This window comes from Peromyscus maniculatus, chromosome 5 (genome assembly GCF_049852395.1).
Source record: "Peromyscus maniculatus bairdii isolate BWxNUB_F1_BW_parent chromosome 5, HU_Pman_BW_mat_3.1, whole genome shotgun sequence".
NCBI lineage: Eukaryota > Metazoa > Chordata > Mammalia > Rodentia > Cricetidae > Peromyscus > Peromyscus maniculatus.
Genome location: NC_134856.1, coordinates 118,591,774 through 118,610,197, shown reverse-complemented (window position 1 = coordinate 118,610,197; position 18,424 = coordinate 118,591,774). Strand labels below are relative to the sequence as shown.

Below are 18,424 nucleotides of genomic sequence, written 5' to 3'. Positions count from 1 at the left end.
GGGGGCTCCCCCAAAGCTCGTACCCAGTCAGCCTCAGAGTCACCAACAATACGTGTCGGCTCGGCCCCGGTCGCCGCCTCCCCTCCTCCCCAGCGACGGTGGTCGCCCGCAGCCCCGCAGCCAGCCGGGAGCCCGCAGAGGGCGCGGGGCTGCTTGCCGCCCCTCCCGGCCGGCGCCGTCCGCCCGGGAGGATCAAAGTCCGCAGAGCAGGGCGCGGCGGATGCTCCCACTGAGCAGCCCCGAACGCTCAGCCCCCGCGCCTTGCACCCCGGGTGGGCACCCCCGGATACCTTGCGGTGGCGGGCGGGCTCCGTCATCTCCGTGCTTCCCGACCCGAGAGAGACTAGAAAGTATGTAGGAGAAAAGTTTCCCCTCCCACATGGGGGGGGGAGGATGTCGGGGGAGAGAGGGCGGAAGATGGAGAGCAGCGCTGGGAAGATGTTTCTGGCCCGCGGTGCGCGCACCATCCGAGTCCCGGCGGTACTGGTTAAAAATAAACTCGGCGGCGCGGGTCGGGCCGGATTCCTGCGCTCGGACGGCTAATATGGATGCGCATCAGGTCCTGCTGGCGGGGCGCTGCGGCGGCTCGCGCAGGGAGCTGGTTGGCAGAGCCGGCGGCTCGGGAAGGGGAAAGGAGCGGAGGAAGGGGAGGAGGAGGAGGAGGAGCGGCCGGGCGCGCAGCCCGAGGGGAGAGGGCTGCCCAGCTCATCCCGGCCGCCCCTACCCCGCACCCCCAACCGAGCGCATGCTGCGCGGCGTGGGGCGCGCGGGTCCTTTCTGCCAAACGCTGAGTTTCAGAAGTACACCGCTCTCTGCACACTTCACCCTCCCCATCCCCAAAAAGTTCTTTAAAAGGTCGCTCCGGCAGTGCCCCGGACATCTCGCAGGCACCAGAGTGCCGCAAGCGGGGACCCGGGACGCGTACTTACGGCCCGGCAGGGTGCTGGGCTCCCAGGCATGATGCCGTGGGGACCGGTGGGCTTCGGGGAGAGAACGAGGAGAGATGCAAACTTGTTCCGGAAAAGGAATCAAAATGGCGTTTCTGGATGTGCAAAGTTCATCAACTCCGCAGTCACTTCCCCTCCTCCTTTTCTCCCATAGGGAGGGAGGTGGGCGAGGAGCTGGCGACCCCGTTGCCCAAGCCGTCTTCTCGGCCCCCGCCACGGCCCCCCGCCCCGCTTCCTCGCCCGCACGCTCAGAGACTCGCTCTCCCCCTCTCACCCTGATAAGTAGACACATCACGTGTTGCTCCTGCGAGTCTCCTGGGGACGTGTTACAGAGCCGCGGCGGCAGCCGCGGCGGCTTGAGCTGGGGGAGTCGGGAGGACCGCGGTACCCGGCTGTCCCTGTCGTCACCCCCGCCTCAATTTTAGCTAGGCAACCGCAGTTGCCACTATCCCAGGATGGATGGAGGTGGAGTCCCCACCATACCCCCAATAGCAGACCCAAGTTTGCCCAACGCCCTCCCTAGGCGCCTGGGGCCAGGGGCGGGCCCGGCCGCCCGAGGGGAAGGGTCTCAGCGGCTGCAGCTGAGCGTAATTCCGACCCACCCGGCGCTCACGGTTGGCCACTATCTCCGGCCACCGCGCCCCCTCCTCTCCAACCCCTCGCTGCCAGTGGCTCTCAGCCCGCGGCTTTCCATCACTTTACAACACGGTTTGTTTCACTATTTTAACAGAGCAGGGGAGAGGCGGAGGTGCGGAGAGGAGCTTGGGGGGGACGCCTGGGAGGCCCGAGAGAGGGGAGTGTGGTGACGGTGGACCCCAGATCCAGCTCCGCTCCCCTGAATCTGAAAACGGAGCCCCACCCGCACAGTTCCTTCTGTACGCGGTCCTCGCCCTGCATCCAGGTGGGGCGAGTAGAGGATGGGGCCGGAGATTAAAGAGCAGGCGCTTCACCCCGCCCCCAACCTCTTGCAGTTTCTCTCCCAGGTTGGTCCTTCCCACCAGCGCAGCGACTTTGGAGCATGCTTCTCTGCCAACAAGCGCCAGGGCCCTACACTTTGGTCGCTTTGCCTTCTCACTGCCTACAAGTGATGCTTCGGCGGCGGCGGAGGCTGCCTGCCCGAGAGGGGCCTAAGGATGGCGTCTACCTCCACCTTGTCCCCACCCCGCGACGGAATGGCTGGTGCTGTGTCATCCACGTCTCCCTTCTAGGCGTCAGGGAAGCCACATGTAATATCTCTTTCTCTCAGAGGGCTCCTGTTTCAACTCTGAAAAGCTCGGGTCCTCCTGCGAGCCTCTCTCCATCCCCGAGGCTCCTGAAGCCACCACACTGCCTTGGCCCGAGTTATCAAAGAACCCAGAGAAAGCAGGCCTCAGCTGTGCTTCTTCCACAAAGCAGCTGACATGTTTCCAACTAGTCAGACGGTTTCTACTTAGGTTCCAAAAGGGGCTTGTTCTCGGCCTTTGGATACATCTTCAGAAAGATAAGAATGACAGTTACCTTCACACACACACACACACACACACACACACCAAAATTCTGAAGATAAAAGCACAGAAAACAGGACTATAGAGTTATGCATTTGGGACTACTGGGTTGATGTTATACATGCAGAAAGCTTGCTACATGCTGTTTAGTATGGCCTTTGCCCTGGCTCCACCCCACAGACTCCTCTTGGAATGCTTGAGCACCCTACAGTTGTAAAGCCCATTACGGACTTTAATTTGAAGTCTTCCCTCAAATGTACTCTAGTCTGGGGGACTGCAGACAGAAGTGTCTGGCTGGGGATAGAATGAACAAAATGAAGCCTGGCTAAGATAGATTTCTCTAGGACCCAAGAAAAACAGTTGGACCATTACCCCTGACTTGAGATAAGTAGGCTAAACCACAGACTGTGAGGGAACTGATTCAGCTGGCTGTTTCTTTGACTTCCAGTCATTAAAAGTAAGTTTTCAGAACCTGTTATGTTTCCCAGGGTCTACTGTTTGCTGAGCAAAACTATCTGGAGAAATTTTAGTAGTAGCATTTTTTTTTTCTTTTCTTTCTTTTTTTTTTTTTTTTTTTTTTTTTTTGGACAGGTCTTCAGGCCAGCCTTGAACTTGCTAATTAAGGATAATCTTGAACTTGTGGTTCCTAGTGCCATCGTGCCTTATTTATGAAGTACCAACATGGGCTCATGCTAGGCAAGTGCTCCACCAGCCTCAGCAATTCCTTTTTTTGTTTGTTTGTTTGTTTGTTTTTCTTTTTGTTTGACTTCATTTGGTTTTTAGGTTTTTTGAGACAGTCTTACTATGTAGCTCTGGCTGTCCTGGAACTCATTTTGTAGACCAGGCTGGCCTTGAACTCACAGAGATACACCTGCCTCTGCCTCCCAAATGCTGGGATTAAAGGCGTGTGGCACCATGCCCGGCTAGTTGCATTCTTCTAAGCATCTTGCTACCTCCATCCTGTCTCCCAAGTGTATTACCAAAAGTTGTTATGAGGACTTGTCTTTAAATAGAATAGTTACATGGTCATCAAAGAAATTAGACTCGTGCCAGACGGTGGTGGCACATGCCTTTAATCCCAGCACTCAGGAGGCAGAGCCAGGCAGATCTCTGAGTTCGAAGCCAGCCTGGTCTACAGAGCGAGATCCAGGAGAGGCACCAAAACTTCACAGAGAATCCCTGTCTCGGGGGAAAAAAAGAAAAAAGAAAAGATATTAGACTTGTGGTTCCAATTTATAACCTGTTCAAATGAAGGGGGTCAAGGATGGGTACTCTGACAATGTTACCTTATTTACTTGTCTCTTAGGAGGCAGAGGGGGTTTGCTGCTGTTTGTTTGATTGTATTTTGTTTGACCCTAGCTCTAGTTTGACCCTAGTTTGACCAGGCCAGCCTCATACTCACCATCCTTCTGCCTATACTGCCCAAGTGCTTGGGTTTATAGGCTTGCCCCATCATGCTGGACCACGAACAGCAACAATATCAAAGTTGGTGTTTTACTTGCAGTTCAGTTTATTCTGTAAAATACTTTCAAGTGTCCAAAGTTGCATGGATTCTCATGAAAAATCACCACCATTTTTATACCACGTAGATAATTCTGGCAACCAAAAAGTCACCATGAATTTTTTTATTATTATTCTAATGAGGCACGGTGGCTCAAGCCTGTAATCCCAGCACTTCAGAGGATTGCTATGACTTCCAGCCAGCCTGGATTATAGTTATAGTGTAAGATCCTATCTCAAGCCAAAATAAAACACAATAAAATACTAAAAAAAAAAAAAAAAAAAAAGATTCTAACCAGGCATAGAGACACACACCTTTAATCCTAGCACTTGGGAGGCAGAGGCAGGCGGATCTCTTTGAGTTCAAGGCTAGTATGGTCTATAGAGAGAGTTCCAGGATGGCCAGGGTTGTTACACAGAGAAACCCTGTTTTGAACAGCCAATTTTAAAAAAAGGATTAGATTCTAATGCTTCTGGGGCCCTGTATCATCCTCATTAATAAACGTGCAAGTGAAAGCACCTGTTCAAAGATTTGTTCAAATGTTGATATCATTTATTCAACAAATTGTTGCCAAACACTCAATAAGTAAAGAATAACTATGTTATCAAACCATGATGAGACACCACCTCTCAGCCACTAAAATGGCGCTCACCAAAAGGTCAATAAGTAAATGATGGCAAGAATGTTGGAAGAATGGAAAATGGTGCCTCCATTTTGAAAAATAACTTGTCAGTCTTTCAAAACATTAAACATAGTGACAATATGACCCAGCAATTCTAATCCTAAGTCATATACTAAAAATGAAAATGTGTTCAATTAAATTTTACACAGATGCTTATTGAAGCATTAGTCATAACAGCTTAAAAAGTAAATAAGAATTTGAAGGTTGTTGAGATGGATCAGCAGGTAAAGTCATTTGCTGCCCAGTCTAGTGACCTAAATTCAATTTCTCAAATCCCCACAGTAGAAGGAGAGAACCCACCTCACAATATTATCCTCTGGCTTCCACCTGTGCACCAAAGTACATGCATCCATGCCTGCACATATGTAAACACACACACACACACACACACACACACACACACACACATACACACAAGAAATGGAAGTCAGCTACAGAGAATCACCAGCAAGTTAAGAGATAGAAATTGGGAATAAAACTGACAAATTAGGCCAGTCATAGTGCTACACACTTTTAATCCCAACACTGGAAAGACAGCAGCAGGAGTATAACTACAAATCCCAAGCCAGCCAGGGCTATCTATATAGACCCTATCTCAAAACAACAAAAATATGAGGATTGAGAGATGGCTCAGTGTTTAAGAGCACTTGATGCTCTTCCAGAGGACCAGATTTCAGTTCCCAGCACCTACATCAGATAGCTCACAACTGTCTATAACTCTAGCTCCAGGGATCTGATGCTCTCTTCTGGCTTCTGAGGGTACCATCATGACCAGAACACACACACACACACACACACACACACCAAAAGCCAAAATTAACACCCAAAAGGGCAATCTATTGAAGCCATATATATATATATATATATATATATATATATATATATATATATATATATTAACATATATAGCAAAACCAGTAGACATAAAAGCAGTATTATAGCAAATTATGGGCCTTTTCCTAAAATTGGTAGATTCTAGGATGAATGGATTAAAACATGGACAGGAAGGGGCTAGGGATTTAGCTCAGTGGTAGAGTGCTTGGCCCTGGGTTCAATCCTCAACTCCAGGAAAAAAAAAAAAACATGGACAGGAATTGATAGTTGATGGGACATTATTACATGTGTGAGATTACACCGATAGACTTTTCCTGTATCATCCATGAAAAATCTTGAGTACCCAAGGTGGGAAGCAGAGGGACTCTCTTAGAGAAAAAGCTGTCAGAAAAACATTCTATAGAGGTTGGGAAATGAAGGTAAAGAAATCAGGACCAAGCTTATGCCTGAGGTCAATAAGAGAATAATAAGAATGAGAAAGTCTGGAGGTCGGAGCCTGTTTGAGGTAGAAGGTCACAGAGCAGGTGACCCTGAGACCTGAGGTAGAGATAGATGGGAAATAGGGCCATGCCTTCGAAGTGGGTAATGAAGGAAAGGATGCGGACCCTGGGGAAGGCTGCTTGGATGAGGTGACACAGCCTGCTGAGTCTCAGGAGTCATGGAGGTGTCTCCCAGGCAGAGAGGAGGAGGCAGTGCACACCAGGCGGAGAAGTCTGGGAGCAGCCAGCACAAAGGGCACAGAGGCACAACACAAGGTCAGGCTCCTGAACTGCAAACACCTCTTGGTGACAGCAGCTTTGGGGGGAGGAGGGGGAGGCGGCAAGAGATGGGGCTGGAGCAACAGCCAGAGGGCTCTGCAAACCACCAAACTTGGACCTTGTCCAAGAACCAGCTTGCAGAGGAGGGCAGCCAGCTTCCTTCATGGTACTGTGGAGAGCGGTCTGGGGGATGACAAGAAAAAGAGACAGGAGGACTCGTTAGGAGTTAGTGGAAGAGTTCACCTCAGAAATTCACTCAGGTGTCGCTGCTGCTGAGGTACAGGGGAGAAAACCAATGAGACATTAGGCCACAAGCTGGGCATGGTGCTACAGGCCTGAAATGCTTGAACACAACAAGAGGATGGTGAATTCCAGGACCATGGAATGAAGAGAAACTGACCAATATGGGAGAGAGAAAGTGAAAGGAACTATAGAGCATTAATCAAGAAGTGTGGTATTGGGGTTGGGGGATTTAGCTCAGTGGTAGAGCGCTTGCCTAGCAAGTGCAAGGCCCTGGGTTCGGTCCTCAGCTCTGAAAAAAAAACAACAGTGTGGTATAAAAGAAGGGAGGTCACTAAGCAGTGTTAGAGTGGCCAATGTCCCTCCAGGAATGCAGCGGAAACGGGGAGGACAGGAGGGAAGAGAGGGGAGGAGGTAGAAACTGTGAGTTTTGGTCCCTTGATTGTGACTTACAGAGATGGGGAGTCAGCTCACTAGTGCCATGAATTTTGGAGAGGAGATGCATGGAAGAAGACCGGGGAGGTGGGTCCAACATAAGGGCCCACAGAGACAATGGCGTGTGAGAGGCCAGCAGGCTGAACCGAGGGAAATGCCTGCAGTTAGGAGGAGAAGGAAGTGGGAGTGACAGGAGAGCCCTCTCGGTTTCCTCTGAAGCCGATCAGCCAAGGAAGTGGCGGCTTATGAAGAAAAGCTGGTCAGCCCTAAAACAGAGCCATCAAGGCTCGGAACCGGGAAAAGGCAAGCACCAGGCTGATGAGAGCGTGGAAGGCCAGGCCTAGGGAGGAAGGGGTTAAAGAAGAAGAGGAAGTGAAGGCTGTGAGCTCGGCTGAGAAGGAAGAGAAAGGAAAAGAGCAACAGAGAAGATAGCAGCTACACTTAGCGGACACTCACTGTGCCCGGCGCGGGCCCAAGGGTGAGCTTCTAGCTAAGATCTTGCTTCAGCCCCTCCGCACTCTGGTCAGGTAGGTGATATGACCGTGCCCATTCTACAGCAGTGGCTTTACTTGACAGCCCCAAGCCAAATAACTGGTAGGAGAACTGCAAGGTAGACCCCAGCTGACCCCAGGGGCCGGCATCCCTTGCTACTGCTTGACAGATTCTTTCTTTTCTTTCTTTTCTTTTCTTTTCTTTTTTTTGGTTTTTCGAGACAGGGTTTCTCTGTGTAGCTTTGTGCCTTTCCTGGGATTCACTTGGTAGTCCAGGCTGGCCTCGAACTCACAGAGATCTGCCTGGCTCTGCCTCCGGAGTGCTGGGATTAAAGGAGTGCGCCACCACCGCCCGGCCGGATTCTTTTAAAAGCCTATTCGATCACTTCGAGAGGCAGAGCCAGGTGGATCTCTGTGAGTTCGAGGCCAGTGAGAGCTACATAGTGAGACCATGTCTTTATATAAGGAATTTAATCAGAAAGATAAGATGCTACACTTTTTTACTTTTGACAGTTTTGTTTATAATTGTCCTTCCCTCACATAAACACGAGGTACAAACCTAATACACCTGTAGAGAGACTAGAAATAATGACTTGGCAGAACACACATTCCTTTTTTTTGTTGCTGTTGTTGTTGTTGTTTGTTTGTTTGTTTGTTTTTTAATTTAAAATATCTGTTTCTTTCAAGTTACACATGATGGTCAAAATAGTAATGATGTCCTTCCATGTAGTGACATAGTACAAACGTGGGGCTATGAGTATAGATGGTCAATGGGCTGAAATCAGGAGAATTTAGGAACACACTTAACTCTGAAGTAAACAGACAGACAGATGGTCTACAAGGACAGCACAGTCTAGTCATCATCAGAATCTGAATCGTATTTGTTTTGGTTTTTTGAGACAGGGTTTCTCTGTGTAATTCTGGCTGCCTCCTGGAACTCACTCTGTAGACCAGGCTGGCCTTGAACTCAGAGATCTCCCTGCCTCTGCTTCTGCTTCCCAAGTGCTGGGATTAAAGGTGTAGGCCATCACAACCACCTTCTGCCACGAATCTACATTTCTAAGCATCTACACCGATGTTTTTAAACAGGCAGTTCTGCTCTACAAGGGATGCTAAAGCAATGTCTCCACATTCCGGCCTATCACAAATTGGAAAAAAAGGTACTCTAGGCCCCTAATAAATGAGGCCAGGCATGCTGCCTAACATGTTGCCATGAACAGGACAGGCTCCACAGGGGAGAATTCTCTGGTCCCAAGTGTTGATTGTGCCATGAAGGAGGCGTCCAGCTCTCCTGGAGGATCAGTGTGAAAGAGGTGGGAATGGATAAACCACTCAGACAACTGATGTCCAAAGGAAAGAAATTGATGTCAGAAAGGGAGGGAATACAGATATCGGAAGCAGAAAGCGAAGCTTTGGAAGGAAGGAGCACACACCTGGGTCTGTAACAGAGAAGAAAAGGTAACGAGATCAGCCTTGGGATGACTTAGCCCTGAGGCTGAGAAGCCATGGCATTGATGTTTGGGGAAGTCAGAGAGGCCATCCGATCTGTCGGGACTGCAGTTACAGATGATTGGCACTACCGTGTGGGTTATGGGATTTGATGTGGGTCCCTTGCAAGAACAAGTGTTCTTAACCAGCAAGCCATCGTCTCTCCAGCCCTACAGTGATCATTCTTTCTCTAACAAAGGAGAGGGAGGAAGAATTGTAGGGACACAGAAGAAATGTTGATGGAGGGCGGAGGGCCAGTTGTGAGAGTTAGCAACTGATGACCTTAAATGTATAAATTACCAGTACAAAAGAGCAAGAAAGAGCCACAGGCTGAGACTAACACGGCTCATGGCTCATAACAGTTTCCCTCCAAGGCCTTCATGCCAGAAGGAGGTGGGGTGATAAGAGAGCCTTCTCTTTGTCCTCGGAAGAGGACCTGGAGGCAGAGGCAACAGTAGGGGGTGACTAGAGCCGGAAGGCCCACAAAGTGAAGGGGTCTAAAAGCCTCTGTACCTCTAGGGCATGACCAGATGCTGGGGTGGGCATGGCCAGGCCAACAGAGAAAGGTGGCTAGCAAGGTGGGGGTGGAGCTGAGGTGGTGAGAGCTGGGCCTGACCAAAGGGAGTAGAGACAAAGAAAGCAGGCCTCGCTGGGAGAGCAAGCAATACAGGGTCAAGCAGGAGCTAGGCATGGGGCTCTCTGGGAAGAAAAATTCAAAGATGAATGTCGGTGAGATGGCGAAGTCTGAGTTGAGGAACTGGAGCAGATATGAAGCAAAACCAGGGAGATTGGGACCGGAGAGATAGCTCAGCATTAAAGAGTGCTATGTTGTGATGCTCTTCCAGAGGACCTGGGTTTGATTCCTAGTACCAACATGAAGGCTCACAACCATCTGTAACTCTAGTTCCAAGGGATCTGATGCCCTGTTCTGTCCTCTGTTGGTACCAGGCACAAATGTGGTACACATACATACATGTAGGGAAAATATTCCTACACATAAAATAAAGGAAAATCTAGAAAAAAAGAAATGAATCAGATACAGATCAATCGTTGAGATGGACCTGCCACAGAAAATGATGAAGGGATTGGTGTTGGGAGGAAAAGTATAAAATAGCTGCTTAGGCTGTTGTGGGGACAATATGCAGTAACACTCAGAAGATGAGCAAGGGATAAATGGGACCTCTTGAAACTGAGAAGCTTTTCAAGCAAAAGACATAGTCAATAAGACAAAAAGACAGCCTACAGAATGGGAAAAAATCTTCACCAACCCCACATCTGACAGAGGACTGATCTTCAAAGTATATAAAGAACTCAAGAAACTAGACATCAAAATACTGAACAATCCAATTAAAAAATGGGCTACAGAGCTAAACAGAGAATTCTCAAAAGAAGAATCTCAAATGACTGAAAGACATTTTAGGAATTGCTCAACATCCTTAGTCATCAGAGAAATGCAAATCAAAATGACTCTGAGATACCATCTCACACCTGTCAGAATGGATAAGATGAAAAGCACTTCAGACAGCTTATGTTGGAGAGGATGTGGAGCAAGGGGAACACTCCTCCACTGTTGGTGGGAGTGCAAACTTGTACAACCACTGTGGAAATCAGTATGGTGGTTTCTCAGAAAACTGGGAATTGATCTACCTCAAGACTCAGCCATATCACTCTTGGGCATATACCCAAGGAATGCTCAATCATACCACAAATATACATGCCCAACTATGTTCATAGCAGCATTATTCATAATAACCAGAACCTGGAAAAAACCTAGATGCCTTTCAACTGAAGAATGGATTAAGAAAACGTGGTACATATACATAATGGAGTACTACTCAGCAGAGAAAAACAATGACATCATGAAATTTGCAGGCAAATGGATAGAACTAGAAAATATCATCCTGAGTGAGGTAACTCAGACTCACAAGGACAAACATGGTATGTACTCACTCATAAGTGGATACTAGATATAAAGCAAAGGACAATCAGACTGCAACCCACAAATCCAGGGAGGCTACCTAGAAGGGGGACCCTAGGATGACTGTAGCTTATAATAAGTTTTGGTTTTGCCCAATCACTGGGCAAGCTTTAGTGAAACATTTCACTGTTAGGATAAGAATTTGTACCGTATCAAGCTGATGAAAGAAAATGCTGGCTATACTTTCAGGAGGGAAGGCTAAACTCTTTTTAGATTATGGATTAGCCTATAAAAAAATGTCTGCTGTAATTCAAACAGTGAAGAGAAAGATGAATAGAATCTCACTTGCACAACTTAAGTAAAACATAGCTCTCTGAACAGATGAAGATATCTGTATCCCAGAATCTAATCAATATTTATATGTATAATGAAGCTATTATTTGGCTTAAAAGGGTTTATTGGGAAATGTTATCATTTTACTATTTTCTAGAGAGAAAATATTTTCCAGTTTCAAATAACCCTGGACTTTTGAATTATAACCTGTTTTTATGTTCAAGCTATCTGTGTATTATTTCTCCTGCAGTTGTACATAAAATGTTTTTATATTAAAAAAAGGCCAAATACTATAGAATTGTAGTACATGAAATATATAAAATATACAAATTCATAGAGACAGAAGGATTAGACATTATCTCAAGATGGAGAAGAAAGGAAAATAGAACAATGATTTCCTAAGTACAGAATCTCTGTTTTGTGTGTTAGAAAAGCCCCACAAATGGACAGTAGTATCAGGACATAATAGCATGAATGTAATAAATGAACACAATTAATGAAATTAATGAATATCATAAATAGAGTTATTGAATGAACACTGAGAATGTAATCAATGAATACCACAAATGTAATTAATATCATGAGTGTAATTAATGAATATCGTGGGTGTAATTAAAAAATAAATTAATTAATAAAAAAAAGATGAGAAGGGGAATGTATAAATATCAGAGGAAGTAGGGTGGGCTCAGCTGTGTCCCGTCCTGCCCCCCATCGTTGTCCCGTCCCGTCCCCGCCTCCCCCCCCCCCACCACCACCATTTACTTGCAAGCCTTAACTCTAAATGCCTCAGAAAGGCACTGTATCAGATCTTTGAAGAGATGACTGGTGGAAGATGGAACCATTATGGTGGGTCCTGATCTAATCTGACTCATGGGAGGGGGGGAGAGAGAGAGAGAGAGAGGGCAGACTTCTTCAAGCCATGGGGAGAGGGTATTGGGATCCAGTCATTTGTCTCCTCACAGATGTAAGCTAAAACCTAATCTCCAAAGTGCAATGTTGATAGGTTTATAGATTTTGGAGCTGGAGCCTTTGGAGGTAACTAAGATTAAAGGAGGTCCTGGAGGTAAGGATGGAATTAGTGGCTGTCTGTTGTTTGTTTTGTTTTTCTGAGCTGGAGTCTCCACTGTGCAGCTCAGGCTGCCCCTTGACTTGCAGTCTCCTGCCTCTGCATCTTTTGTGCTAAAATAACAGAGGAGCGCCACTGTGCCTGGCTGGATTATAGCTTTATTAAATTAAAAAAAAAAAAAGGAAGGGGATGTAGCTCAGTTGGTAGAATTCTTGTCTAGGACGCATGATGCTCTGGGTTGGTGCAATCTGTAATCCCAGCACTCTGGAGGTAGAGACAGGAGAATCCAAACTTCAAGGTCCTCCTGTATAACAGTGAGTTAAGGGAGCAATGTCACCAGCCTGTCTACTCTGTCCTATGGGATGCTGTAGCATGAATCTTAAAAGGTCTTATTAATTAAAAAAAAAAAACTTGGGAGCCAGATATTGGGGTGAACGCTGAAAGGTCAGAGAAACAGAACAGGCCACAGCTACCTCACTTTGCTATTTCCTCAGCTGATCCAGTTTCCTCAGACTGGAAGACTCTGTGTCCCCATCCAGATGGATCTCAGCTGAACTGCTACTCAAAAGCCTAAAAGCTTAACCAGGCTCTAGTTCCTGGTCCTCAGGCCTTATATACCTTTCTGCTTCCTGCCATCACTTCCTGGGATTAAAGGTGTGAGTCACCATGTATGGATGTTTCCAGTGTGGCTTTGAACTCACAGAGATCCAGGCGGATCTCTGCCTCTGGAATGCTAGGATTAAAGGTGTATGTGCCACCATTTTCTGGCCTCTATATCTAGTGGCTGTTCTGTTCTCTGACCCCAGATAAGTTTATTAGTGTTCATAATATATTGGGGAACATAATATCACCACAGGATGCTGCAGCTCCACCACCTCAATGTGTTATGATGCAGCAAAAGGAACCTCACCAAATGCTGAGCAGATGCCTGTGCCATGTGCTTGAACTTCTAGAACCATGAGCTAGAAAAACTGTTCTTTGTGCTCTTTATAAATTACCCAATTTGAGCTGGGTGGGGGTGGCACACACCTTTGATCCCAGCAGACAGCCCTGGCAGTCCTGGAACATGCTCTGTAGACCAGGCTGGCCTCCAACTCACAGAGATCCACCTGCCTCCGCTTCTGGAGTGCTGGGATTAAAGCACCACCTCCGGGATAAGCCAAATTTCTAACAGAGGAATGAAGAGAGGAGAAGGCTAGGAACTGATTTCTGAGTGAGGGGTTCCAGAGATGAAACCTCTCTTAAGAAAAGGGAAATCCCTTCATATTCTTCCCCCCCCCCCAGAGCTGAGGACTGAACCCAGGGCCTTGCGCTTGGTAGACAAGCGCTCTACCACTGAGCTAAATCCCCAACCCCCGGCCTTCATATTCTTAACAGCTATATGTGGTAAAGTTTACAGCGTTTGAACCAACCTGGAAGAGTCTGGTAAGGGGAGCTGGAGAGGGGTGAGTGGTTGGAGGAAGGGTTTGCCTAGGAGTCACAAATGTAGCAGAGGGCTGGGCAGGTAGGGAGATGTCATTTGCCGCTTCTAAACTTCCTTAGCAACGCCCCCTTAAGGAGTCTCATACAAGCAGGAGGAAGTAGCTGGCAGAGGGGGCACATACCTTTAATCTCAGCACTCAGGAGGTAGAGGCAGGTGGATCTCTGTGAGCCTCAGACCAGCCAGGTCTACATTCCAGGTCAGCCTGAGCTACACAGTGAGACCATCTCAGAAAAGGAATGAGGCTGGTAGGAATGGGCTACTGAGAACACTGTAATACAACCTCGGTCACCCTCAGTCCACCAGTCCTCTAGTGACACAGACGACTTGAGGAATGCATTGTTTCTGGTGGTTGAGGGGTTCCCATTGAGATAGAAGTCACTTTTTTTTTTCCTCTCTGAAATGCACTGTATACTGCTCTGGTTTTGCTTCATTTTCTAAAACACTAGAAAACTAAAACCTGAACAAAATGATCCGATCATAAATCCCTATACCAAGGACTATCACTCGATAGCTTTTGTTGCCTTTGTTGTTTGGTGTCAAGGGTTAAATCCAAGCCTTGTGCATACCAGGCACACGTGTGACCTGAGCTATGCTCCCAGGCCCACACCAATGTTTTATAAACAACCATTTAGCACAGGCTGCAGGTGGTCACATCCCGGAGAAACTTCTCGTCTTCAGGTATCCAACAGCTAGTCGCCAGCCCTTCCGAAGACGCCACAGTCCGTTCCAGCTGGAGTGTTTGTCTGCTTCGGGTTGCTTCTCCTCCTCCTCCTCCTCCTCCTCATTATCTGGCTGACCCTTGCCACTTCTCTCTGAACTCTGTGTGCCTGCCAATAGCAACCTGCTCTTCCCCTTGAATTGATCTGCTCTAATCTGCAGCGGTTAGGAAACCGGATAACCAAGGCTGTTAGAAATGTGTCAAAAGTAAGCGGGAGGACCGGACTCCTCTTGCTGTCTGCAGCCAGCCTTACTTCCGGGTTCCAGCCGCCATCATCTTATTTCTGCGGTGCTGGAGATGCAGCCCCAATGCCTCACACATGCCAGGCAAGGGCTCTACCACTGAGTTACACTTCCCACCAACCGGGCTTTAGACAGATGTACTGTTAGCACGCGTCTGGACGGCAAATATATGTTTCAAAAACAGAAATATACAAGACTTCATGAAATGTTCCGCAGCTCTCCTAAGCCCATCCTCCCTCCATAGTGCAAGTTTTTAGTCCTTCCTTTCCAGGACTCTGAAAGGGTCAGGCAAGATGAACAACAAACAAATAAACAAAAGCACTGCCCTCCTTATCACATGAAAATCTGTCTTTGTCCAGAAGACTTGCCCTTAAAATTCCATGTTTCTTTGTAGGGTGGAGCTCTTCATTCGAGAGGCGAGGTACAGATAAATAAAGCACACACTTCCTCAGTAAATAGTATGTACATCTAGCCTTTTTTGGTTTTTCCCAGTGCTAGGGTTTGACCCCCTGGGCCTTGCATTCACCAGGCAAATGCTTAATCACAGAGCTACATTCCCAGCCATTAGTGTGTATCTTTATGACATCAGCTGAATGATGGTCAGAACCAAAACAAAATTGCCTTAACTTCAGCTTCAAGTGATGCTGGTAAAAGGCGGGCCACTTCACTAGCCCAGCCAGCCAGCCCTTGACGATTGTAAAGGTTCTGCCCGGCCATCAGTCATCCTTCTCGCAGAATGGGCCCTCACGTTCCCCAGTCAAAGGATCTGACCCAGAGTTTTCAGTTGTCAAGAGTGCTGAAGACTACAGTAAATCACACTACTAGATGGCTATGAAAGCCCCCGTCTCTCCATCAACACTGGAAATAGCCATGCAATGCAGGGGATTGAGTCTAAGACTCTGTGCATGAACACGGGCAGCCCTCTACCAACAAGTTTGACATGTCAACACAGCAAGATCTTTTCAAATATGGAGAATGGCATGACATAACCGAAGAAACTTGACATCCATTTGCTCATTCACGGAAGAAGCTACTGATGGATGTGCTGCAGTTCTGTGCTCTATATGCGCAGGGAACTAAATGAGGGCATTCAGTGGCTCTTAGGGACGGACTTAAGACTGGTTATGTTTAAAACAACAAATGCCATTAAAAAAGACACACACACACACACACACACACACACACACACCTTTTAAAACCATATCTCCGCTGGGCGGTGGTGGAATATGCCTTTAATCCCAGCACTCAGGAGGCAGAGGTGGAACTCTGAGTTCAAGTTCTTGGCTAGCCTGGTCTACAGAGCGAGTTCTAGGACAGCCAGGACTACACAGAGAACCCCTGTCTTGAAAGACCAAACCAAACAAACCCAAACCTATATTTCCTCGGACAGATCTCTTAAAATAAAGCCAGTGGACCAGCAGCCAAGCTCACTAGCAGAGCACCTGTCTAGCATGTGAGGCCATGGGTTCTAGCCCCAGCACCAAAACAAAACAAAAGCTAAAATGAAAGCAGAAAGCCGCTGCAGCCGGGAGGTACAGCTCAGAGGTGAGAGGACTCTCCTAGAATGCAGGAAGTCCTTGGTTGTAACCCAGTATAGAGAAGAAATAAGAAAGTATAGCTAAAACTTTTTTCTCTCCCCAGAACTGGAGACTACACCAGAGCCTCCTGCATACTGGAAAAATATTCTTCCACCAACCTATATTTCCAGCTTTAAAAAAAACAAAACAAAACAAAAATCTTTTTTCATTTATTTAACTTTTTTTTTTTTTAAAAACTCTTTATTTCCAGATTGGCCTTGAACTCATTTCGGAGTATAAGCAGACCCTGAACTTGTAATCTTCCTACCTCGGTCTCCAAAACATCTGGATTACAAAACCCCTGTCATCAAGTCCAGAAAAAATCATTTCAAATCTTAAGAGAAGGCCAGGGTATGACTGTTAAGGATGAATCTCCCCATCAAGGTACCAACGCCCAGTCTCTAAATGTGATATATTTGGAGACACATCCTTTAAAGAGGTTATTAAAGAAAAATGAGGACACATTAGTGGGCCCTAATTTAACGTGATAGAAAGAGATTAGGGCTGGGGATGGAGACAGCAGTAGAGCCCTTACTTATGAAGCTCTGGAAACCATCCCTGTCTCTGCAAAAAGCTAAAGAAGAGATTACGATATGAAAGAGTACAGAAGAAGAAAATGGAACAACATATGGAGAAGCCCATCGAGAAACCAAGCTTTGAAACTACAAGAAATTAACTATTATAATCTATGCATGTATGTGTGTGCATATCTATAATGCATGCCTGCATGTATAGATCTATATGTGTGTGTGTTTTGGATTTATTTTTATAATTAATTTTATTTATTTTTATATGGATGTTTTGTCGGCATGTATGTCAGGGTACCTTGTGTGTGCCTGGTGTCTGAGGTCAGAAGAGTTCATCCTGGAATTGGAATTACAGATGGTTATGAGCCACCATGTGGATGCTGGGAATTGAACCTAGATCCTATGCAAGAGCAACAAGTGCTCCTAACTGGTGAGCCATTTCTTCATCCCCTTAACCTTTTAGCACCTACATTATTTTTTTTTTAACCCAAACCAAAAATCCTTTAATCTTAAATCAAAGATTAGAAGATGCGGTGTATGGCTAAGGGATTTTTTTTTTGTGATATATATTTTTTATTTTACAATACCATTCAGTTCTACATATCAGCCATGGGTTCCCCTATTCTCCCCCCTCCCACGCCCTCCCCTTACCCCCAGCATACCCCCCATTCCCACCTCCTCCAGGACAAGTCCTCCCCCGAGGACTGTGATCAACTTGGTAGACTCAGTCCAGGCAGGTCCAGTCCCTTCCTCCCAGACTGAGCCAAGTGTCCCTGCATAAGTTCCAGGTTTCAAACAGCCAACTCATGCAATGAGCACAGGACTTGGTCCCACTGCCTAGTTGCCTCCCAAACTGATCAAGCCAATCAACTGTCTCACCTATTCAGAGGGCCTGATCCAGCTGGGAGCCCCTCAGCCTTTGGTTCATAGTTCATGTGTTTCCATTCATTTGGCTATTTTTTTTAATAATTGAGTAAAACTGAAATTTATTTTATGCCACAGTCGTCCTAGGGACCTCCATGCTATATATATAGCCTCTATGGTTCTATGGGTTGTAGCACCTACATTATTATGCAAAGATTGTTTCTGTTATTTAAGCAAAGCAGGCCATTGTAATTGGACATTTCAGCCCTAGCCTAATACAGCCAACAGAGCTTCACGGTGTGGGGGATATTCTGCAATCTGGAACCATTTTATCAGAATTCGGATCTTACTTAGATCTCTGAACAAAGCACTCTGCTCCCACTAAAATGATCTTGGAGAAGATACTGTTACACTTTAAAGTTCATGCTGTGGACTGATGAGACAGATGACTCGGGGGCAAAGACACCTGCTGCAAAGCCAGGTGACCTGAGTGTGATTCTGTGGACCCGACATACCATCCTGAACACATCTAATCTCCTCGGATTCCTAGAACCCAAGCCATGCCTACGAATTCCCCTTTGAGCTCCATATGCATGCTATGGCAAACACACACACACACACACACACACACACACACACACACACACACACACTCACACACACACCCTATAACACAGTATATAATATATATAACATCTATTTGTTGTGTGTGTGTGCATGAATATATGATGGGGTCTCACGTATCCCAGGTTCTTACTATGTAGCCCAAAGATGACCCTGATCTTTAACTTCTGACCCTGCCATCTCCAGCTCCAGAACAGTAGAAATATAGGCAT

At 46.8% G+C, this 18,424-nt stretch overlaps 1 protein-coding gene and 1 long non-coding RNA gene across 7 annotated transcripts in view; one reads left to right on the top strand and one right to left on the bottom strand.

Annotated features, from left to right (window-relative positions):
* Positions 1 to 18,424, bottom strand: part of Rreb1 (ras responsive element binding protein 1) — a 185,259-nt gene that overhangs the window by 125,045 nt on the left and 41,790 nt on the right. For 2 of the 6 annotated variants that reach the window (XM_006972775.4, XM_015990861.3), the window contains exon 1: positions 930 to 1,186. The exons of 1 other annotated variant lie outside the window; for it this stretch is intronic. The gene's annotated coding sequence lies outside the window, so the exon portion shown is untranslated. Of the gene's footprint in view, positions 1 to 23; positions 158 to 290; positions 664 to 929; positions 1,187 to 1,221; positions 1,483 to 18,424 lie in introns of those variants that run through there. 3 more of the 6 variants (XM_076573187.1, XM_015990842.3, XM_015990849.3) reach the window with 3 other exon arrangements.
* Positions 6,936 to 16,937, top strand: LOC143273467 (uncharacterized). The gene is made up of 2 exons (XR_013051581.1): positions 6,936 to 7,408; positions 16,409 to 16,937. It is a non-coding gene; the product is annotated as an uncharacterized LOC143273467 (long non-coding RNA).